We start from the raw sequence: 19,328 nt of genomic DNA, 5'->3' as shown, positions 1-19,328 counted from the left end.
GTCGTCCAATGACTGTGAACCAAAATTAATGTACAGAGTCATTTTAAAATCTCACAATAAATGACATAGTTATGGCCCGGACAAGCTCATTTATGGCCATTTTTCACTTTTGAACTTCAAGTGTGAACTTGACCTTGGAGATATCGACGTAATTCTTTCGCATGACACATTGTCCAATGATTGTGAACAAAATAATGTACCAAGTAATTTTAAAATCTCACAATGAATGACATAGTTATGGCTAGGACAAGATCATTTATGGCTATTTTTCACTTTGAACTCACAGTGTGACCTTGACCTTGGAGATATCGACGTAATTCTTTGCGCAACACACCGACCAATGATGGTGAACAAATGTGCCTGATGACTAAAATCTCACAATGAATGACATAGTTATGGCCCGGACAAGCTCATTTAGGGCCAATTTTGACCTTTGAACTCAGTGTGACCTTGACCTTGGAGATATCGACGTAATTCTTTCGCGCGACCACACTTCCAATGATGGTGAACAAATTTGCCATATGATTTTAAAATCTCACAATGAATGACATAGTTATTGCCCGGACAAGCTCATTTATGGCTATTTTGATCTTTGAACTCAGTGTGACCTTGACCTTGGAGATATCGACGTAATTCTTTCGTGCAAGACACCGTCCAATGATGGTGAACACATTTGCCAAATGATTTTAAAATCTCACAATAAATGATAAAGTTATGGCCCGGACAAGCATTTGACCTTTGAACTCCAAGTGTGACCTTGACCTTGGAGATAATGACGTACTTTTTTCACGCAACACACCGCCCCATGATGGTAAACAAATGTACCAAGTTATTTTAAAATCTAACGATAAATGACATAGTTATAGTCCGGACAAACTTTCGGTTTTAAAACACACTAAGTGACCCCGTGACCTAGTTTTTGACCCGGCATGACCCATATTCAAACTTGGCCTATACATCATCTAGATACAGCTTGTGACCAAGTTTGGTGAAGATCGGATGAAATTTTGGGACAGACCGACAGACGGACAGACAGACCGACCGACGGACGGACCGACCGACCGACAAAGTGACTCCTATATAGCCCCCATTACCAATGGTAATGGGGTATAAACTACCAGTGGTAATGGGGGTATAATAAACAACGGTTGCCATAGACACCTATAAACATAGCATATACTGTTAGATGTGCATAATATCACTTTATGTCTCCTAAAGTATATTTGTTAATTACAGGTACATTCAATGGACATATCTTCTGTTGGTTATGTTTTGCATTATTTTGTTCCTTGAAAACCATATAGCGCTTGCTGCTTAATAATTGTCAGTATAATACATGTAGCTAAAAAGAGCTTTCTTACTTAACGTATCAATGTTTTTAAAGGACTGTCCAACAGATTAAAGCGTCCTTCGAAGCGAATCAATATTTTGGGAAACTGCTTATATAGCTAAAAAATACCTTCGCATTTGACGTGAGCGTGGATGGTCGAGTGGTAAAGTTGGGAAACATTTTACTCCAAGCTTCCATGACTCTAGGGGTCAGTGGTTTGAGCCCTGTGGAAGTAAACGTTTTTTCTTCTTATTTTAAATTGTATTCTAATTTTTCCTGTTGACTTTTAATTCAAATGTTAAAATTTATCAATATAAAGCATTTAAAGCAGTTAATGACAAGCTTTAATACATGCCAAAATCTATTGGACGGCCCCTTTAAGTGTTCACTGTGAGATTTGGGGACAGCAAGCATTCATCTACATTAGACCCAACTTGAGATGAACATCTTCAATGCCAATGCCAGTTTTCCAGGTGCGAAGCAAGGCTATCAGTACCCTAAGAAGACCATCAAATAAGCCGCAGTCTGGAAAAACTGGGCTTAATGCATGTGCAAAAAGTTTAGTCAGGTCAGGCTAATCTGGGACCACACTTGACACACATGCATTAAGCCCACTTTTCACAGAACGAGACTCAAACATCCACATTGGAACATTCTTTTAGTGCATAACTCCAAAATTCAACTTCAAAGAAGTTGTAAATAAAAGACAATATACATCCGAAGGTTTAAGACCTTAAGGTCTTGTCACGTAGCCCTGTCTCATTTTGGGAAAAGCCCGAGTCCGGTCAAATTGGGATTTTTTACTTTGATAAAATGGAAAATTTAGGAATTTTTTATCGACAAAATGGACCAAATTGAGATTTTATCAATAAATGTTTACACATCAGGCCTTTTCCTGGCAATTTTGGGAAAACATGCAATTCACACTGAAAGTTATATGCTTGGTTAGCTGACTATGAAATAAAATTGAGTTATTATAATCATTATAACACTTCTTTGGATTTTTTTACAATTGTCTTTAGGGTCCGTTTGCTTTGGGATCTGGTCTGTTTTACGGCCTTTTTTAAATAGAAGAAAAAAAACTGGTTTGTCTCATGTTATTGTATTTGAATCATATGGCGGACCACAGGTGTTTAGTGTGTGGCTATGATATTAATTAGTAAAACCATAATTTTGAATGAAACATCATCAAATTGTCACTAAAAAATCAACTCTTCTGAAAAAAAATTAATATACATACACAACAAGGTATTCAAATGAAAATTATGACCCGAAAACAGTTGCATTGTTTTGAACAGCCATAACTTCGCCAATTGTGCAGCGGTTTCCATGAACTCGGTCTTAGCCAACGCAGAAATGCATTTGCTTTCTGGAAATGTATCTTGCAATATTTTTACAAATGCAAGGTCAAATTTTAAGAAATAACACGATACACAACTTGGGTGACATACTCGTTGTCAGTATGACCCGATTCAAGTATGAAATATTCATGGAGACAAGCACACCTTCGCGTTGGACCAATGTAATCACTCACGTGTTTAAAATGTCGGCCAGTTGAAATGTATGTTAACAAAGGCAGTGTGTTTTTTATGGCAATTTCGGGGCTGATATTCGGCCCCATTCCCCTCAAAAAAGAGTATATATTTTTCCCCTGTTTTGTAGAAAAAATCCCCACCAGAAGTTAAAAAAAAAAAAATATTTTTTTTTTTTTTTAGAAAGAACTGTCTAATGATAAATATATCTCAAATTTATTTCATAAAAAAACAAAGTTTTTAACTATAATTAATATGATTTTGAAATATTATAAAGAGTTATATTAAATTAGTTTTTCCAAATTAGTGGACTATTTACATGAATTGCATTTTTTTCCCAAAATGGCCAGGAAAAGGCCTGATGTATCTATATTGTGTCAATATATATTTGTTGATAAAAACATTCCAATTTAGTCCATTTTATTGATAAAAAATGCTCAAATTTGCCATTTTATCGATTAAAAAAATCCCAATTAGACTCAAAATGGCAAGGAAAACTGTCTGTGCATGAAGGCTGAACTGTCTGAAACTAATGTTGAAAAAAATCTAATATATATTTAAGAAAAAGGACAGAGACATTCAGCTGTGAATATTACATTCATACAAACATGTGTATTCATATAATAAATATCACTACATATAAAAGAGTGAATTTTTAATTTTCTCCTTTTCCTAAAAAACAACGCGTTTTTTCCTTTTTTCCCTTTGGATGGGCCCCGCCACCATTCCCTATAGGGTGAAAATAAACACTGCAAAGGTTTCAAAAAGGTTGGACAGTTAGTTTTGATGCATAATGTAACGGCAAGAACAGTAAGAATGTTTTTTCATACCTTTTATTGAATTATGGTACCTAGGTCCGTGAACTTTGCAGGGAAAAAGCAACTCTCCTCCCACCTGAGGCTTGTATAATAATTCCTTTTACACTAAAGGCATATTGAATAAAGAAATCCACTTTGCTTTTTGTATTTATAGATATAATTACCAAGGAAGAGAACAAGCAGGAAATAATAAAGAACAAACATGGCAGGATTGAGCTTTCTATCTCCACTATAGTATGTAAGCTTTAGTTTAAGTACTTCATTGATCATTCAGGCTCAATTAGCCATACAGATAACAGACTCAATCATTGTACTAATGTGTAATATAGATCGTTAACAAAATTAGCCTAAAGGTTTTTACTTTAAATTGGACACCAGACGTTTGATGATTTAAACTTCCAATCATTGTGAGCGTTAGAATAACAACAGAATTTATTGCAAGATTTTTCAATCAACTCATAAACTACCTACAGGAATAAAAAAGCAATTAGATATATGCATAAAGGCAAACAATCCATGAATTATACATCACAGTAATGTGCCAAACCAAGGATAAACACCATTATATAACTCAGGATAAACACCAAAGTATAATAACTCGCGATAAACACCATGATATAACTCAGGATAAACACCATGAAATAACTCAGGATAAACACCATTATATAAGTGAAAAACACCATGATATAACTCAGGATAAACACCATGATATAACTCAGAATAAACCCCATGGTATAACTCAGGATAAACACCATGATATAACTATTAAACACCATGATATAACTCAGGATAAACACCATGAGAATAACTGAGGATTAACACCATGATATAACTGATAAACACCATGATATAACTCAGAATAAACACCATGATATAACTCATGATAAACACCATGATATAACTCATGATAAACACCATGATATAACTCAGATAAAAACCATGATATAACTCAGGATAAACACCATGATATAACTCATGATAAACACCATGATAAAACCCATGATAAACACCATGATATAACTCAGGTCTAACACCATGATATAACTCGGGATAAACACCATGATATAACTCATGATAAACACCATGATAAAACACAGGATAAAACACAGGATAAAACACAGGATAAACACCATGATATAACTCAGGATAAACACATAACTCAGGAAAAACACCACGATATAACTTATGATAAACACCATGATATAACTCAGGATAAACACCATGATATAACTCATGATAAACACCATGATATAACTCAGGATAAAACACCATGATATAACTCATGATAAACACCATGATATAACTCAGGATAACAACCTAATTGTTTTATTCCTTTGCATAATTACTTAATTATTTACAAATAAACAACCAACTAACAACAATCTATCCTTAATTATATTAATAAAATCAAACACAAATAAAAACTTTTTATGAGAGTTGAGAAAAAACCCTTAACAAGGCATTCAATACTAAAATTTCAATATCATAAACTGTAAAATAATTGTCATTATCATTTTGATTTTTTTAAATAAAACAAAAAAGCTTTACATCTTTGTTAATAGTTATTATGAAGAACTAAATATTTACCCAGGACATTTGAACTAACTTCTTACCTGATTGGCATAGAAAAAATGGTATCCTAAGCTACAATAACATCCCTTGAGCAATGTATCAAAACAAGAAACTTTAATAACTGACACAGTTTTACACCAGTTAGCCAGTAGTGTTTGGTCCATTACCGTATCTCTACCAAATACTCAACACCTAAAACAGTTTATGCAATATTATTTGTCATTGTAGCATATTTCAATCTTTTTGTTGTTTTAATTGTGTTTATAACCTGATATTCTACGTTCTACATTCCTAATTAATTTAATGGCAACTTATCCAAGCATAAGAACTTATTTCATTCCTAGTTACAAAGATCAACATTTAGTGTTTGTGTATCATCTTTTATTACAATCTTACTACAATTTTACAGTTTGTAGGATAATTGTTATAAATTATCCTTTTGTTTATAATCCATGCATATTATGCTTTAAAAGATTATTTATATTGTTAACGGATTTAAAAAAAGAAACCACCGGTCCAACAAAAGAGTGTAATATATGACAAACAATTTTTAAAGTTCACAGATGAAACAGATCATTCTAAGAATTTTTAAAATTACATGTATATTTTGTAATTAATCATAGCTTAAAAGTTAATTTCAGTATTCAAGTAATTCCCCAACACATTCAAGGAGTCATAACAAAGACAAAGGAAATACCTTTATGATGATATACACATGTTCTATGTAACATCATCACAGACAAGAAAACATTTTACCCCCATCTGCCTTCCATACCCCAATATAGGAAAAATAATTTAAAGCTTTGTTGAAAACCCAGTCGAAATTGTTTATCTAAGAATGCTTTGGTCTCAAAAGAGTACCCTCGTTAAAAGAACTGTACTTTATAAATTTACCAGCAAGAGGCATCTAATTCAGTTGTTATTTTTAAACAGATTTTAATAAGGCTTTTGTATTTTTGTCAGTATATGTTAATTGGAATACATGTAATTTCGGCATAGTTATTTGTTCAGGTTTTAGTGGAGCTTGATTGGTTATTGTTAGCTCAGTGTTACTTAAATGTACCACGGGTACTCTAAAAATGTACCACGGGTACGGAATATATATTAAAACATACTCAGGAATTCTAACACTAAAATGGTTGTTATCTGCTTTTTTCAAGTTAACAATGTTCATATTTATGTTAATATTTTGAACAAGACTATTGCAAAGCAATAAAAGTCCCCTTACCGGCTCCACCATTGTCAGAAATTCCACCATTGTCAGAATATTTTTTTTATTTGTTGCCATAGCAACCAGAATTTTTGACATAGGAACAAAATAAAATGACGTGCATAATGTCCATATTGCCATCTATCCATGTTCCAAGTTTCATGAAAAAATATTTAGAACTTTTAATGTTATCGTAGGATCCAGAAAACCACCATTTTCAGCAGTATTTCTAGCCTATTTGTTGCCATAGCAACCAGAATTTTAGACGTAGGAAACAAATGAAATGACATGCATAATGTCCATATTGCCATCTATTCATGTTCCAAGTTTCATGAAAAAAATATTAAGAACTTAATAAGTTTTCGCAGGATCCAGAAAACCACCATTTTCAGCAGTATTTCTAGTCTATTTGTTGCAACCAGAATTTTTGACGTATGAACAAAATGAAATGACATGCATAATGTTCATATTGCCATCTATCCATATTTCAAGTTTCACGAAAAAATATTAAGAACTTTTATATTATCGCAGGATCCAGAAAAAACACCATTTTCAGCAGTATTTCTAGTCTATTTGTTGCCATAGCAACCAAATGTTGACGTATGAACAAAATGAATAACGTGCGTAATGTCCATACTGCCATCTATCCATGTTTCAAGTTTCATGAAAAATATTAAGAACTTTTAAAGTTATCGCAGGATCCAGAAAAAAACACCATTTTCAGCAGTCTAGTCAATTTTTTGCCATAGCAACCAGAATGTTGACGTATGAACAAACTGGAATGACGTGAATAATGTCCATATTGCCATCTATCCATATTTCAAGTTTCATGAAAAATATTAAGAACTTTTAAAGTTATCGCAGGATCCAGAAAAGTGTGACGGACGGACGGACGGAGACAAAACCATAAGTCCCCTCTGGTGAAACCGGTAGGGGACTAAAAATGACCTCTATTTTATTGAAACTCATACTCAAGTAAGAATGTTGAGGCAGATTTTGTTCAAAGAAAATTTTCACGACATAGAGATTTTTGGGAGGAATACAACTTGGGTACAGTCTAAATTGGTTGCTTACGTTTTAGTATATTTCCTGTACCCAGGGCCGTAGCCAGGGTTTTGAAAAGGGTGTGTGAATTTTTGCCATCGAGGATTGTTATTGAGCACAGAAGAGTCAAAGGGGGTATGTGCGGGAGGGGATGTTCCTCCTGCAATCGGTGGCTTTGGAGGTCCTCCCCCTAGAGAATTTTGAACATGAAACGTAAACTCCTGCATTCTGGTCACTTTCAACTGTAGAGACTGAAGTTATAGAGCATTTTATATATTAAAATTTCACTTTCATTGACCAAACTCAGTGACTGATGATATGAATATGATATAGCATACATGTATTTCCCCACCACGTTTTTCAATAACCACCTTTTTCGATCAGTCAAGGATATATATCATTTTATACGGTGTTTAACGCTACCCAGGTATGCGCGCACACACTTTGTTTGCATATGTAACAACACATTTATAGAATGTAAAATCAACAATAACAACGGTATAAAATATCAAAACACTCTAGCTTTGCTCTAAACATGCTAATAGTGTATTTGTTCAACAAACACTGATTAACAAAATGGGGTCTTCTCTTATGTTCATCAATACTAAAAGAAATCAAAATGGTATAACTGGTTACTTTATTTATTTTTAACTATTTTTAACAAATTAGCTATTTTTTTCTAAACGAATTTCAAAAACATATAACTCTCTAGGCATCATTAAGACCCTATAACCAAAAACTACTGGCCCTATGGTATCAAAGTCCTTAACAATGTATACCAGGATGTTAAAGAAAAAGATGAACTTATTTACCCGATATATGCTCAAGGTCCGTCACAGTTGATGAAAATTAAACGTTAACGTCCATCTGATCATATGTTATAACGTTTTAAAATTCATTATAACAACTGTTTAAGAATAGGACATTCCTAGTGTCAAGTTTAAACATAATTAAAACATTGTGGAAAGTTGTGTATGTGTAGCAGAACAGATGCCATTAAGTGTTGGTAAACTACAAAAAAGCTACATTGCTCTGTAACAATGATTTGTTTTCTTGTCATTCAACAAAAAAATATCATAACTTGGGCATAGCTGATATTTTTTGCTGGAAAACCCTTTAGGGGATCCGAAAATTGTTGTACGGGGATATAACAAAAAGACAACTCAGTTTGTCGAAAATGCTGTGCACAATGTGTTCTTGTTATAAATCGTGGTATTAATGCAAAGTTATTAACCAGTGGCTCATAAATCTTTGGCAATAGTCGAAGGGTGTCCTTTGATTTCAGCCATTTTCGGAAGCTGACATAACATTCCGTTAATTATCATCTAAAAATTTTCTAGCCATTTAGATAATTGTTGAAAAAAGGTTATTGGACTGGGATTTCAACTCGCAATAAGTAGGCTTCAACATTTTGTTATGGTATCTATTACAGTTATAGACATTAATAACGATGACAAAAGTACAAACAATCATTTAGTATCAAATTATCTATAAATAAGTATCGATTTTATACGGATTAGATTGCCAGGTTCATAATTTTGCACTATACAGAAAACAAATATCTATTTGTAAGAAAGATTCAGATTCCATTTTGCGGGGACCGGCTTCTTAGATCTTCTAAAAATTAATGTTGATGTCACAACTTCTGTTGATTTAAACTATTCTACGGTTAAAACTTGTAAATAAAAATCACGCGCTATCTTGGAATGACATAATCGAGAAATATTATGACCTGTCGGTTGCATATTGAATACAACATTATTTTAACGCTTAAATACGAAGACTCACTAGGTTCCTGGAAAAAATAATAACCGTTTTTTGCGTCCAATAAGTTGGGTGCAACTTATAGTACACTTTTTTACTCGTCCAAAAAGATTGGGTGCGAACGCACCCAACGCACCCCCCTGGCTACGGGTATGCACCGGGTTACATTTTAGTACACTTAAGAGTACCCTTCGTACATTTGAGTAGTACCTGAGCAGACAGTGACCAATCAACCATTTATGTGGACAGGTGCTTTATAATCATAAGTAGTTTGTTAACTAATTATACAGACTATAAGCAAGGAAGGCACTTAACGCTTTTATGGCATTTTTTAAAGGCATCTTATACGGCATCGTTTAAAGGAAGTCCCTTCTTAAAAACAAGGGCTGTTTGTAAAACATGCATTCCCCCCATATGGGCTGTCAGTTGTGGCAGCCTTTGTGTGAATATATTTTTTGTCACTGTGACCTTGACCTTTGACCTAGTGACCTGAAAATCAATAGGGTCATCTGCCAGTCATGATCAATGTACCTATGAATGTTCATGATTATAGGCCTAATAATTCTTGAGTTATCATCAGGAATCCATTTTACTGTTTCGAGTCACTGTTGACCTTGACCTTTGACCTAGTGACCTGAAAATGAATAGGGGTCATCTGCCAGTCATGATCAATGTTCCGATGAAGTTTCATGATTCTATGTGTTAGCATTCTTGAGTTATCATCCGGAAACCATTTTTACTGTTTCAAGTCACTGTGACCTTGACCTTTGACCTAGTGACCTGAAAATCAATAGAGGTCATCTGCTAGTCATGATCAATGTACCTATGAAGTTTCATGATCCTAGGCTTAAGCATTCTTGATTTATCATCCGGAAACCATTTTACTGTTTCGAGTCACTGTGACCTTGACCTTTGACCAAGTGACCTGAAAATCAATAGGGGTCATTTGCCAGTCATGATCAATGTATCTATCAAGTTTCATGGTCCTGGGCCTAAGCATTCTTGAGTTATCTTCCGGAAACCATTTTACTATTTCAAGTCACTGTGACCTTAACCTTTGACCTAGTGACCTGAAAATCATTAGAAGTCATCTGCCAGTCATGATCAATGTACCTATGAAGTTTCATGACCCTAGGCCTAAGCGTTCTTGAGTTATCATCCGGAAACCATCTGGTGATGGACGGACAGACCGACATGTGCAAAATACTATACCCTCTCTTCTTCGAAGGGGAGCATAAAAAATCCAGTTTAGGTAGACAGTTTCATCCATGATAAGCATGTGCAGACTGCACAGGCTTTATTGGACAACACTTTACACACAGGCATTACTGCAGACTGCACAGGCTAATATTGGACAACACTTTACACACAGGGCATTACTGCAGACTGCACAGGCTAATATTGGACAACACTTTACACACAGGCATTACGCCCATATTGGACAACACTTTACACACAGGCATTACGCCCATATTGGACAACGCTTCACACACAGGCATTAAGCCCATATTGGACAACACCTTACACACAGGCTAATATTGGACAACACTTTACACACAGGCATTACAGGCTAATATTGGACAACACTTTACACACAGGCATTACGCCAGGCTAATATTGGACAACACTTTACACACAGGCATTACACCAGGCTAATATTGGACAACACTTTACACACAGGCATTACGCCAGGCTATATTGACAACACTTTACACACAGGCATTATGCCAGGCTAATATTGGACAACACTTTACACACGGCATTATGCCAGGCTAATATTGGACAACACTTTACACAGGCATTAGCCAGGCTAATATTGGACAACACTTTACACACAGGCATTATGCCAGGCTAATATTGGACAACACTTTACACACAGGCATTACGCCAGGCTAATATTGGACAACACTTTACACACAGGCATTACGCCAGGCTAATATTGGACAACACTTTACACACAGGCATTTTTTGCCCAGTTTTTCCAGAGCAAGGCTTATATTTGTTTTGCTGTTAAAGGGACTGCAGTCAACCACGACGACGAAGAAAAGAAAAGTTGTAAAATACGTTGTTTTTTACAATTATTAGTTTATATTGATTAAAATATCAAGACTGGTATATTACATTACTTGAGAAAAGTTGTTAAGTTTTCATATTTTCAGTGTATTCTGTAATAAATTTAGTGGGTATGTCTACCAGGTTACTACCAGTTAACTATAAATAACGCCAGTAGATTGATCATCATCGTCACGTGGTAAACCCAGGAATACAAATTGTGCATGCGTAGAGAATTGTATATATTTTATATATAAATTATCAATTAACTTTCGTTAGTTATTTATAGTGTGTATATCGTTATGTAACCTATTTTCGCTATGTACTTTCGATTTTACATCGCAAAATTGTATTACCGAATATACTGAATATACTGGAAGTTTTGTCAAAATCTGTCAACTGTTAAGAAGGAGGTGTTAAAAGACAAGTTTCCAAACACATACATGCATGCACTAAGTGATGACTGACAACACTGTATGCTAAAAGCTCTTTATTAGCACTTAAACTTCCTTTAAGAATAAAAAACAGTCATAAATTAATACCAGAGCATATACGGTACTGAAAAATCCTATTCACGCACTGCACCATTTGACCTACTTTAAAAATCATTGCTTACTACCAGATTCAATCACCATTGACGTCACTGCATTTAACATGGTTATTGTATATTGTCATGAATTAGCAGTTGGCCAAGTCTCACCCTATGGTAACTTAATCAGCCTGTGGGAAACATATAAACAGAGGGTAATGCAGTGGTTTAGCTTTCAAGGACAACCAAGCGAGGTTATCTAGGATTAATCATGATACAAGATTGCAACGGCATTCAGTCATATGAGCTCGCTATAGTTTATTGCCACTATAGTCAGGTAAATGGGTCTTAATGATTAACAATTGTGGTATAATAATAAACAAAGAAACACACCAGCATTTGCATACTGCATTTTTTTTTATGTAATTAGCATGCAACAATGTATATGAATTTTTCAAACTAACAATGTCCAGCAATTTTTTGGAAACATTTGCGCAATAAAAATTGGGAAAATCTGCGTCTGGAAATCTTCTAATTAGGAAATTGGTATTTCATGTTTTGCTATCTTCATGTGGGATTTCTTTATTTTACCCGGATTTGGTAAGTGCCGTTACGTCACTTCGGTACTTAGTAAAGAAGGAAACAAGAGCACCGCATAACGAGTGCCCACGCTCAGCTGCTGGTGCAGTTTTGAATAAATGAAAGCTTGTCAGATTATTTTTTTAGAGGTCACAGTGACCTTGACCTTTGACCTAGTGACTGTAGGTTGAAGCACTTTTATTTAAGAGCCAATGTTCAAAACCTTAACAAATGTTAAGGTTTTAGCACGACGCGGACGGCGGAAGACACAACGAGCTGGTTATGACAATACCTCGGTTTTCTCCAAAAACAACCGAGCTAAAAAATCACTGATATTGTTATGTGTTTTCTTGCTGAGCATAGCATTTGTAGATTGTTGGCTGTGATATTTTTTTTGTTCAAGTGTGTTATTTTAAATAGCTATTGTGTGTATATGTCACAAATCTATAATGTGTGCAATTTAACATATTCGTTATGCTATATATCATGCATGGTTGATGCTTAATATCATTTATGTGTATTGTAAATTTAGTTTGTAAGTGAACATGTATGATGTTACATAATTATCTGGTATATTTTTGATGCTAGTAATTATCTGGTAAATAATGCTACATATCTGTATTAAAATAAAGCTTGCAATACATTAACTTCCAATATTTTTATTTCATTTGCTATGGGCAAATAGTCATGCACCAATTAATACTTGCTCATGTCTATAACCACAAAGAATTTGGAAAGACAAATGCACACCTCTAAACAAAATATCCAACTAGCTGATTGTTCAATTGATACTCTATTTTCAGAAGCCCAAGATTATTGAGCAGTCATTCAACCGCACATTTCAAAACAAAACAAGTCTACTTTATCATTATTGAATCATGTTTAAGTGGTGCAGAGAAAAGATTCATGTGTTATACATCACAGTGAGCAATATGTAAACTTCAAAAACGTATAAAGTAAATGAAAAAATACAATTTATAATATATTGTAATGTACTCTTATGTAAGTTTTAATTTGCTCAGCAAGCATGAATGTTAGGAAAGAAATGAAATGAAAATTAATTACTGTCTGGCAAACATCCTCATAACAACAAGTTTATGAGCCCTCATCACTCAATCCAACAAAAATGTAATACAAGGAAGAAAGACCTATGGAGAATAATTGTTAATTCACTGTTGCCCTAATTCATTTGACACTAAATGTCACAATTTGCTTAAATCATTTGACAATAAACATCATAAATTTGTTAACATGGCTTTCAAATACATTATTCAGTGTATAAGTAAAAAGTGAAATGAAGTAATAGGTAGTGCATACAATTTCAGTTATATGTTACCTTTGAATAGCCTACATATGGCAAACATACACTATAAATCAATTCTTATAGCTGTAGTTTTTCAAAACAATATAGAAGATGAAATAAATAATTACTTAGAAAACACTGTAAATTTATGTTGGGAGCTATTCTTTATTACTACAGGATTGACTAATTAGGCTATAAATCTAAATACAAAATGTAATTGCTAAAGGTGTTATAGCTTACGGACATAATTATGATTTTAATGTCAGCATTTTATTTTCTCAATCTAAAACCCCTTCACAAATTATGAACAAGGAATACTTAATAAACATGATAATGGTACCATTGGCAGGATGTTGTTTACTGCATTTAAATTCAAAACAACAAGTTTACGCATATACATTAACTTGTTTTGTTAAGAAAATCTGCACCTAATAGTTGTGATTCCAACACATTTTACATGTCTTGTATGATTTAGTTTTCATTAAATGCTAATTTAATTGATTTTTGGTAGAATTGTTTTAAAAATATTTTTTTTAAACTTCTTATTCCTTATGTCTGATCTGTTTTCAAAAACTAGAACAACAATTGGTCACACTCGCTTCAAGCTGTCTATTCTGATATTTGTATATTACTAACAAGAAATATCTTAAAAAAGATATACGGCGTTGATTGTGGTTGGAGTTTATGAAAGGTAAAGATTTAAATGAATGAGATCAAGGATAGCTAATATCTTTTTCTGTGCAGTTTTTAGCTGCATCAAACGCAGTGCGGGATGTTACGCGGAGTTTTCGCGGCTTATTTTACATTATTACATATTGCTGGTCATAAACCTATAGATACAAAAAAGAAAACCAAAGTCAACCGGCCACACGCGAAGTCTCCGTACATATTTTAAATATGTATACGCGCGTTCTTCGAACAAACCTGTTTGAGTGGTTTATCGGGAATTGCTACGTGTATTTGATTCGATTATTAACAGTATCGAGAATCATCGCGCTCATACTTAATACATTAGTCAATATGCTGCAATAATACATTAGTAAATATGATGGAATAATTCTTGTTAATTAATTAAAATAATATTTATCATGGTATTGTTGAAAACACATTAAGAATCTATTATTGACATGCCATAAAATAATATCGCTGGATATCTTCATTTCACATCTTTCTGGTGGTAAAGAAAATTCTGGTTCACCTAGTTCACGCTATAGCGTCTTTATTATATAACTATTATATAACTGACCGCGAACTCCGAACAGCACAGAAGGTCTGACCTGTATATAAACTCTGACAATCAAACACACTAACCGCGAACTGACCCCTTATACCTCGCGGGTTGAAATGCAACACATTAAAGTGAGGCATCGCTTCCACTGCTCTTTATACTTTTACATATAACATGTTGACAGGAATATGGAAGTCAGTACTAAATATGAGAACATGGCCTTTAAGTACACAACGTTCTCGCGCTGAAAATCCTCTGAAAATAAAAGATGTACGCACAAACTGTATTGATGTCGAGATTGAGTGTAAAACTGTTCTATCTATAAAGCCTTTTTATTAGAGATAAAACTGTTTCATGCTGAACACGCAGTAAAACAGTGTTACAAAGACGCGAACATGTTTCCAATGTTCTAGTGGTATTATCAAATCAGCCAATGCAGTCAATGAAGTGTATTCATCTGTACTTGGCCGCGGGAAGTTTTATTTGAATTCTATTGGACGCTAACAAAGGTCAGGCTAAGGTGAAAAGCTGGCGTATTCAGCTGACGCCGAAAAAAAGTTCAATGTCAAGCATACAGGGGCTTCCACAGATTCTTTAAGTGTCAAAGGCGCTTAACTGCTGACTGAAATTATTAGATAATTTTGCACTTATAAACAATTTCCTGTACATGCCTGTTTGATCAACAAAACGGATATATAATAAGGGATGGCACGATTTACCCAAATACACTCAAATACATCCCCAAATACACCCAAATATGCTCAAAATACCCAACCCTAACCCCAGAGGGAGTAATCACGGGATAGTCAAGATGGCGACGTCCATACCGAGACAGTATTTTTTTCGCCATTTTACACCCTTAATTACTTCTGTTTATTTTTTAAATGACGCTCACTTTCCAGCCATATCAGTAACAAGCGGGCCCAGATGGCCCTAGTTCGCTCACCTGAGAGGAGTCGGTTCATTCAATCTTTACCAAACGTCAAACTTGACCTAGATATTGTCCAGACAAAAATCCTGATCAAGAACCAAAACTCTGGCATATGGAGTGTTTTTGTTTTTGTAAGACTTGACCTGGTGACCTATATTTTGAGTTGACCCCCCCCCCTTACCAAACATCAAACTTTGCTTACAACAATAAATATTATGACCAAGATTCATAAAATCTGAAACAAAATTGTGACTTCTAGAGTGTTAACAAGGATTTTGTATAATATAATGAAAATTTGGACAATCTATAAGGGCAATAATTATGGCATTAATAATGTGATATATATAGCAAAATTAGGAAAACTGCCCCCTCTGCCCCCGGCAGCCATGTTATTCAATGAACCGGAACCATTTTCGAACTCAACTCTCATATCAAAGAAACAAATGTTCTGACCAAATTTCATGAAAATTGGGCCAAAAATGTGACTTCTAGAGTGTTCACATGTTTTCATTATATACATATAGAGAAAAATGCCCCGCATGTGGCCATGTTTTTCCATCGATCTCGACCATTTTCGAACTCGTCCGTGATATCAATAAAACCAATGTTTTGACCAACTTTCATGATGATTGGGCAAAAATTGTGACTTCTAGAGTGTTTACAAGGTTTCTCCATAGCCAAATAAGGAAAACTGCCCCACCCACTGGTGGCCATGTTTTTCAACCGACCGGAACCACTTTTGAACTCGACCAACATATCATAAAGGCAAACATTTTGACAAAGTTACATGAAGATTGGGCATGAAATGTGACTTCTACAGTGTTTACAAGGTTTTTATTTTTTTGACCTAGTGACCTTGTTTTTGACCCAGCATGACCCAGTTCCTAACTTGATCAAGTTATCATTGGGACAAATCTTCTGACCAAGTTTCATGAAGATCCAACATGAAATGTGGCCTCTAGAGTGTTTACAAACCAAATGCGGACGACGGACGGACGGACGGACGGACGGAAGACGGACAAAGACCGGTCACAAATGCTCACCTGAGCAATCAGGTGAGCTACAAAGGTGATAAGCGTTTATTTCGTATTTAAATTCGCTTTATATCTCGACTTTACTCCCCGCAAATTTTCTTAGTGGAGCCCTAATTAGGTCATCCCACTAAGAAATTTCGCACCAAGTAAAGTCGAGATATAGAGCCAATATTACTATGAAATAAAAGCCAATAACTTTCTTCCTAATATGGCTGGAAAGTGAGCGGAATAAAAACTAATAATACAAGTAATAAAGGGTATAAAATGACGAAAAATACCTGCCTCGACATGGACGTCGCCATCTTGTCTGTCACGTGATTACCCCCTCTGAACCCTATCTTAATAAAAATATGGACAAATATGCCATAATGTGTCAAAACTGACAGTATTTGGGTATTTTGAGCACATTTGGGTGTATTTGGGGTAGAATTTGGGTGTCTTTAGGGGTGTATTTGAGTGTCTTTGGGTGTATTTGGGTCAATCATTCTGCCCTATAATAAGTGCTGTGAAAGCTTATCCCTTAATTCACAATAATTCATGAGACTGTTTAATGACAGTTGTTTTTGAGTCTTGAATAAAAACTAGACTTGCCCAAGCAGAGCTCCAGATAAGATGCGTATCTGCATCTTTACGCATTGAAAAATAAACAAAAACGCTTTAAAAATCGGCCCAGTACGTAACATTACGCAATTCAAATCTTGGCATGTATTTTTGATCAATTTAAGTGCGTAATCGGTTTAACCAATCATCCAGATGAGTGTTTAGTGTAAATTAACCTTTGAATCAAAAGTAAGTCAATCAAAAGAACCTTGTAATCAAAATGGGGGCCCATTGTGTTCTTATTTGGGAAAAGGGACGTTTCAAGCGAACAGCGGCTCCTGCAGGAAGTAACTGTATATTATGCCAATAGAGATAAATCTTATGATGCTTATAAAATTGTTAAATAATTTTAAGCGATCTCATTGTTGAAGAAGTTTATAGTTAACTTACATAGACCACAGGCAGTGTGACTTTATTTTTAATTGTACAAGCAGTGCCATAACTTATTTTAATTGCAAAATGATGTTCGTGTATTACTGGTATACAAATACTATAATATATGCAAGAAAGACCCAAGACAGAGATACAACACATGTTAGTTGATTATTATAAAGAAAGTCAGTTCATATCATCATTTACAATTTATTGTGTTTGCATTTATTAATACCGGTAACAAATAATAATATTTCTAGATTCAACACGTGATGTGCTAATGTCAGTTTTCTATGGAAATGGTATATACCCCTAAATATTCCTAAATACCCTTTATGGCAGAAACAAAGAATTAAATACCCTTTAAAAAATAATATCAGGGGGTAAAATACCCTTTAGACTAAATCCTTATCTGGAGCTCTGTGCCAAAGTCTACATGTATAAGAGACAGGATTCCTTTACAAGTAAAAAGCATACTTTTTTACAAACTATGTACTATTTGCATCAAATTAGCCCAACTTTACTACACAGGGTGTAATTTAAGAACCATCTGACTTGGCTACCTTGCATTAGGCAAAAAAAAAAGGTCCGTTTCGGGTCGCCTGACCGTATGTCCCGAATAGGCGCCGACCCTCAACTTTTTATTGGGGTCCCAAAAATAATAATAAAAAAAAATCATTTTCATTCATGTAAGATGCAATATAAAGCAAACAAAGCATATATTTATACATGTATTTCTTATTATAAGCTTAAGTAGCCTTCCATTCTAGTACCAGAAAAAAAATCCCTACCTACCAACCCTTTTTTTTCCAAGGAGTCCAGAAACGGACCTATTTATTTTTTTGGCCTAATAAGACACTTAAATTGGTGAGATATGGGACCATATCTTTGTCCACATTTTCACTAAATTTTGTTTTCCATAGTACCAATAACAAAGACAAAAGTTTACGTTTTAAAGTAATGCTTCAAGAATAAGTCAAAACATTGAAAATAAACTTGCCTGATAGTACTAGAATTAAATAAACCACAGGTGCTAGAGAAAATTTTGTAATTACAAACTAGCCATATAACAGGTCAATGTATGATTCTTCTTCATTTACTGATTTGGGGTGTTTTTATCTATTTTAAGTTAACATCAATATCTTGTTCATCTTGAATGTTCTGAACTTGTATGAGTACATACGTACAGCTCAGAGTTCTTCCTTATTAAACCTGAGTTGATGTCAAACAATTTAGCAACCAGTTGGTCTATAAAATCGATTTCAATCAACCTAATATATTGTAACAAACACAATATCTATTCACATCAATATTAACTTGTTTTTGTGGAATAAAAGCTAAAAACAAAAAATTGATAAAAAAAACTAATCAAACCGAAAACTGAAGTTTTAAATTGATGGTTTGATTTATTTTACCGAGGTTCCGGAGAT

At 34.3% G+C, this 19,328-nt stretch overlaps 1 protein-coding gene across 1 annotated transcript in view; it reads left to right on the top strand.

Moving 5' to 3' along the window:
• The window catches only part of LOC127878592 (atrial natriuretic peptide receptor 1-like), a 96,763-nt gene that overhangs the window by 21,433 nt on the left and 56,002 nt on the right, over window positions 1-19,328 (top strand). The gene's annotated exons all lie outside the window — the stretch shown is intronic.

This window comes from Dreissena polymorpha, chromosome 4 (genome assembly GCF_020536995.1).
Source record: "Dreissena polymorpha isolate Duluth1 chromosome 4, UMN_Dpol_1.0, whole genome shotgun sequence".
Taxonomy (NCBI): domain Eukaryota; kingdom Metazoa; phylum Mollusca; class Bivalvia; order Myida; family Dreissenidae; genus Dreissena; species Dreissena polymorpha.
Note: the sequence above shows the minus strand (reverse complement) of the source record. Positions and strands in the feature narration are given on the sequence as shown.